The sequence below is a fragment of the Canis lupus genome, chromosome 8, assembly GCF_011100685.1.
Source record: "Canis lupus familiaris isolate Mischka breed German Shepherd chromosome 8, alternate assembly UU_Cfam_GSD_1.0, whole genome shotgun sequence".
Classification (NCBI taxonomy): Eukaryota; Metazoa; Chordata; class Mammalia; order Carnivora; family Canidae; genus Canis; species Canis lupus.
The window spans coordinates 21,468,818-21,476,038 of NC_049229.1; positions in this window are offsets into that span (position 1 = coordinate 21,468,818).

Consider the following 7,221-nt stretch of genomic DNA (forward strand, 5'->3'; position numbering starts at 1 on the left):
GAGTCTTTTGTGTCCCATATACATTTTTGAATTGTTTATTCTATTTCTGTGAAAAATCCAGTGGAAATTTGATAGGGATTGCATTGAATCTTTATTTTGCTTTGGGTAGTATGGACATTTTAACAATGTTAACTCTTCCAATCCATAAGCAAAAAATATATTTTCATTTATTTGCATCTTCTTCAATTTCCTTCATCAGTGTCATAGTTTTCAATGTACAGCTCTTTCATCTCTTTGGTTAAATTTATTCTTTAATAAGTATTTTATTCCTTTAGATGCAATTGTAAATGAGATTGTTCCCCTATTTTTTTCTGATAGTTCATTATTAATATATAGAAATGCAACAGGTTTTTTTTATATAATTGATTTTATATCATGCAATTTTCCCTGAATTCATTTATTAATACTAAGAGTTGCTTTCTTTGCTTCTTTGTTGTTGTTGAATCTTTAGGGTCTTCCATATAATTTTATTGTATCATCTGCAAATAGAGACAGTTTTACTTCTTATTCTGATGCCTTTTATTTCTTGTCTAATTGCTGTGGCTAGGACTTCCAGTACTATGAAGAATAATAGTAGTGAGAGTGGGCACCTTTTCTTATTTCTGGTCTTAGAAGAAAAGCTTTTAGCTTTTCATAATTGAAGAATTGAGTATGATGTTAGCTGTAGGCTTGTCATATGAGGGCTTTATTATATTCAAGTACATTCCCTCTAAATCCACTTTGTTGAGAGTTTTTATCATAAATGGATGTTGAACTTTATCAAATGCATTTTTGGTATCTAATAATAATCATATGTTTGCGATGTTTTTGCTTTTCATTTTGCTGGTGTGTATCACTGATTGATTTATGGATACTGTACCTTTTTGCTTCCCTGGAATAAATCATTGTGTATGATCCATTTAATGCATAATGAAATTCCATTTGTTAATATTTGTTGATATTTTTTGCATCTATATTCATCAGAGATATTAGCCTATTTTCTTTTCTTGTGACATTCTTGCCTGGCCTTGGTATCATTGAATGCTGACTTTGTAAAATGAATTTGGAATATTCCTTCCTCTTCTATTTTTTGAAAGAGTTTAGGAAAATTTTGAATTAATTATTTTAAAGCTTTATTTTTTAAAATTTTTTAAATTTTATTTATTTATTCATGAGAGACACAGAAAGAGAGGCAGAGACGCAGGCAGAGGGAGTTAATTATTTTAAAATATTTGGTAGAATTCACCAGTGAAGCCATCTTGTGCTGGGCTTTTCTTCATTGGGAAGTTTTTGATTACTGATTCAATCTTTTTTCTAGTAATTGGCCTGCTCAGTTATCTTGGTAGGTTGTATAGCTCTATAAATTTATCTATTCCTTTGACATAGTCCAGTTTGTGAGTGTATAATTATTCATAATAGTCTTCTATGATCTTTTGCATTTTTATGGTATCAGTTGTAACATCTCCTTTTTCATCTGATCTTGCATCTTCTCTGCCCCTTGCCCCTTGGTGAGTCTATCTGAAGGTTTGTCTGTTTTGTAAATGTTTAAAAGCAAAAACAACTAGCTCTTACATTAACTGATTGTATTTCCACTCTTTGTTATTTTCTTTGTTTAATTTACACTTTATTTATTTTTTTCTACTTTTTTTAAAGTATAAAGTTAGATTGTTTATTTGACATATGTCTTAATGTTAACTTATTTTTTTTTAACATTGCTTAATTAAGGTTAAGACTAAGTCCTTGTGGCCATTGGTCTACATGACCAATGGACTTGGTTAAGCTAGGAATTACCTTTCCCAGAGTCCTTTTCTGCTTTTGGTTAGAATTGGCCTAAAAGGGAGTTTACATGAAATTTGGAAGGTAAAAGCTGAACAGTGGCCATGGCTTTCTAAAGATGGCAGTTAAAGTGAAGCAGTGACAAATTGAGGCAGAGACAGGTGGATTTCATCTCAGACATTATGCTCCTCTACTCTGTGTACTGTTCTTCCTGCCTACTGTGTACTCTGTTGAACAACTGTCACCGACCCACAAGTGGTAGACTGTTGGCTGTAGACAGACCCAGAGTCTGCATAGTGGCAAATAGCTTCCATAGACTTTCTCATCAGCATAACACTGTAGAATTAGCATGCTTGGCATTGCAAAATGAGCACACTGACCACCTTGCTGATTGTCCAATTCCTATGTGTACCTTCACTCTCCCATCTCTTTTCACAAGTTTATAAATTCTAATCCTCATAATAATAACCTTGTCCCACAATACAGTTACATTGCTTTGCTGGTTGAACCCCAGCTGATAAACAACTAACAATTTTCTATAGCAAATATTTGCATTACCATAGATTTTCAGTGACTGAAAATCAGTTACCACAATAGAATTTGTGAAAGAAACAGATTTTTAAATGTTCCATCTTGGTACTTTATTTTTAGGTAGACAATATAGGGGAAGTGGTAGAATTATTGTAGGTAAATTAAAAAAAAATAGAACCATCAATAGTGACTAAATGATAAATCCCACACTCCTTTCATTTTCAAAAAAATTAAATGTAGATTTGAACTTACTAAGAAGTATTAGTAAAATGTTCTTGAATGGAAGATAACAATAGGTTGACAAATTATAGCCTTAAAAATTGAAATTGCTCTATAATAGATGTATCTGAATATGCTTAACATATCATTGTCAATAATGTCCTTACTAAATCTCATCTTTCTATACACTATAATGTTTTATTTATAATAATTGTAAGAATAACCATCTGACTTTTAACAAAATTCCCTGATCTATAAAATATCAATATGATCCTACATAGGACTAAAAGAAAAAAAATTCTGAAAAAATCTAAAAGATGTTTATGTTTATCTGAACTAAAATATGAAGTTAAATGTACGATTTCACAAATTATGTCACCTTGATACATCCTACATGTGATATTCCCCTAGTATCAATAATAGAATTTTAAAAAATTTTAAGGTAATATGATACTTATTTGACTATGTGAAGGAAAGCACAATAGATGGCTTGTGATATCTTCTTTCTCAACTTAGAGTTATCCAAATAAATGACTAACATCAGTATTGCCCAAAAGAATAAATGGTCTTCATTAGCCTCCTTCTATACACTCTAGTAACAATGATCAGTGTAAATATATTAAGGAGTCCTTACCTTAAAACTTTCCTTTTAGCAATAAAACCTTTTTTAGGCTGTCCAAATTAATTTGTGTAATAAACCCGGGGTTCACAATTTGAGACCTGGCTGGCTGGAGGATAGATATTATTTACATTTCTTTTATATGTGTATGACTCACAGATAGAGCTAAGAAGCTACAGAGCAACTTCCTGAGAGGTCAGTGTTCACATATCCATCATTAGGGACTCATCTGTTACTCTGAGACAAAAACAGTCCTGAACAGAGAAAAGGACACCTCACAGACTGAGGGTCATTCCAGGAATATGTGCTGTGTTTGTGTCTATGTTTTGTTTGTAGACTTTGAATTATTTGTAATGTTTGTAAAAAAAAAAATGATTTGTATGAGACTGCTTTGATGATTCAATGTGTATGTATTCCATAGTTTAAACTCTCAAAAAGTAATAAAGTATAACTAAAGGAAGCACCATTACCTTTACCAGATATCAGAAGTTTCTGGAAATGATGCCCTCTTTGGAATTCTTTTGACATTTATTAAAGACTTAGAGAAACATTTCATTAAGATACTGTCAGATATAGTGAATATTGATTTCTTGGAATTCGAATCAGTAATTAAAGCAAGCCAGCTGCTTATTATCCAGGGTTTTAGTAACATCTATGTTATGAAAATACTCTATATTATTCAATATCGTATTTTGTATTTTTTATCATCTTTTACTTTTGCCTCTTTATTTTTATCTTCACCTTAGTATTTTTTTATATCTACTTTATCACCTCTCATGGGAGCTGTAAATTAAACTCCTCATCTGTAAGAATTTGTCCTTAATTTCTTTCTCTCCTTTTCTCTCAGATTATGCATAAATAGGTACTTATGTGCTTTTAAAATGTATATGTAATATAGATTACATGTAGTATATATAATTATGTACTTTATATATATATATATTTTTTTCTGATCTATTTGCAAGAGAATTGGAGACCTTAGGCCTTTTCACTTCTATTTCAACATTACCTTAAGAACAATAAATATTCTCCTATATAAGCATAGTTGCATACATCAAAATTAAGACACTTAACATTAATACTATTATCTAGTACACAATCCGTATTCAAATTTTGTCGTTTGTGTTAATAATATTCTTTTAACTTTTTCCCAATCTAGATTCCAATCCAGTATCACAAATTGTGTTTTTTGTGTTTCTTCATTTAGTCTATTCTTGAAAAATTACTCTTTGTCCTTTCCATGCCTTGACATTTTTGAAGCATGTATAAGCCAGTTATTCTGTAGACTTTCCTTCCATTTTTCTTGGCAAGATAACTCTCTATAATTAGATTCACATTACAAATTTCCAGTAGAGGATCCCTGGGTGGCGCAGCGGTTTGGCGCCTGCCTTTGGCCCAGGGCGCGATCCTGGAGACCCGGGATCGAATCCCACGTCGGGCTCCGGGTGCATGGAGCCTGCTTCTCCCTCTGCCTGTGTCTCTGCCTCTCTCTCTCTCTCTGTGACTATCATAAATAAATAAAAATTAAAAAAAAAAAAAAAAAACAACAAATTTCCAGTAGAAATACTACAAAAGTGATGTTATGTCCTACTTAGTGCAGCATCTCAGGAGTTGGCATGTTGGTTTGCCCCAACATTAGTCATGGTAACTGTGAGCACTGAGTTATGATTCTGTCTACCAAGTTTACCCATTTCAAAAAATGGGTTACTATTTGAAAAAAAATAATAATACAAAGTTACTATTGTCTTATTTATAATGAATAAACAATTTTCAGTGAGATACTTTAGGTAAATAGTTGCTTCCTCACCAAACTTTACCTACTGCTTCTAGAAATCATTGATAGTTTCCTTATCTACCTATTCCTTCAATATTTATAAATTGATATAGCTGATATTCATGAGAGAGCTTTCCTTTCTTATTTCCTTATTTATTTTATATCATTAATTCATTCATTTAAAGTGTGAACTCATGTTATTTGATGAGTTTTTATTGTCATTGTATATTTAATATTAAAATTGCTTCATATTTGAGGTACCTTCAGGTTTTAGTCTATAAATTCATCGAGTGGATCAAGTAAAATCTATAGTCAGCATATCTAGCCTCATTCTTATAAACTTTTAACTAGTTATTATGTTTTCCAAGCATATTATTGATGTTCAAAGTTTCTATCCTTCCTGTAAATGCATGAAACTTAGTATAATTAATTTTTATTAATATTGTCACCATCAGCTAAAATTTACTAAAATGATTTGTTAACTTTTTGACTATTATTTTCTGTATTCCATGATTTCTGTCTGGATTCCATGATTGACAAAATTCATTTTTTAAAAATTTCTCTTGATAAGAACTAGAGGTGTCATGATCTTAGCCTTTTATTCCCCCTCACCATGGGCATGTAATTTGCTTGATTATAAAATCTAGAAAATATGAAAAGATGATCAACATCACTTATCATCAGGGAAATACAAATAAAAACTACAATGAAATATCACCTCATACTAGTCAGAATGACTAAAATTAGAAAAGGAAGCAACAGGTGTTGGTGAGGATGCAGAGAAAGGGAAGCCCTCTTCTAACTGTTGGTGTGAATGAACTGGTGCAGCCACTCTAGAAAACAGTTTGAAGGGATGCCTGGATGGCTCAGTGCTTGAGCGTCTGCCTTTGGCTCAGAATGTGATCCCTGGTCCAGAGATCCAGTCCTGCATCAGGCTCCCTGCGGGGAGCCTGCTTCTCTCTCTGCCTATGTCTTTGCCTCTCTCTCTCTCTCTCTCTCTCTCTGTGTCTCTCATGAATAAATAAGTAAAATCTTGAAAGAAAGAAAGAAAGAAAGAAAGAAAGAAAGAAAGAAAGAAAGAGAGAGAAAGAAAGAAAGAGAGAGAAAGAAAAAGAAAGAAAGAAAGAAAGAAAGAAAGAAGAAAGAAAGAAGAAAGAAAGAAAGAAAGAAAGAAAGAAAGAAAGAAAGAAAGAAAGAAAGAAAGAAAGAAAAACAAAACAGTATGGGGGTGCCTCAGAAAGTTAAAAATAGAACTACCTTATGACCCAGCAATTCCACTATGAGGTATTTACCCAAAGGATACCAAAATACTGATTTGAAGGGATACGTGCACCCCGATATTTATAGTAGCATTATCAACAATAGCCAAACTATGGGAAAAACCCAAATGTCATTGACTGATAAATGGTTAAAGAAAAGGTGATGTGTGTTTATGTGTGTATAAATGTATATATATGAATATTAGTCATAAAAAGAATGATATATATTTTTCTTCAGCATTTATTTTTAATTATTTTTAAAAATATTTATTCATGAGAGATGCAGAGAGAGAGGCAGAGACATAGGCAGAGGGAGAAGCAGACTCTCTGCAGGGAGCCCGATGTAGGACTTGATCCTGGGACCCCAGGATCATGACCTGAGCTGAAGGCAGATGCTCAACCACTGAGCCACTCAGATACCCCTATTTAGCATTTTAAGCTATTAATTTTATTGTTCCAAAATCTTTGCTGGTATTGGTAAGAATTTCCATGTCAGTCAAAATATCATTCCTTTATAGAAAATTTCTTTTATCCCTGGAAGTTTTCAAGATTTTATTATTAACCTTGATGCTCTAGAGATTAAATATGGTGTTAAATTATGTCCATTATATGTTTTAATGTTTAAAGTGCTCTATATTTAAGTTTTCCTTACATTTTAAGCTATAAATACACCCTAAATAGATCATATCATCTCTTCAATTAATCAGTATGCCCATCCCCTCTGAAGTTTGTACTGAAGGTTTATAATCAGATATTTTATCTGCTGTGTTTCCTAAGTTTTAGAAAATCTCGACCAGAATGCCTCCAATATTAGTTTTCTCTAGTCTCCATTCTCTCACTTTCCTTATATTAGTATTGTAGATTCTCCAATTATCCTCTGTCATCTTTGCTATTTCACATATTTTATTTAAGATTTTATTAATTTATTTGAGAGCAGGGGCAGAGGGGAGGGGCAGAGGCAGAGGCAGAAGCAGACTCCCCACTAAGCAGGGAGCCAAATACAGAGCTTGATCCCAGGACCCTGAAGGCAGACAATTAATTGCCTGAGTCACTTAGGTGCCCTA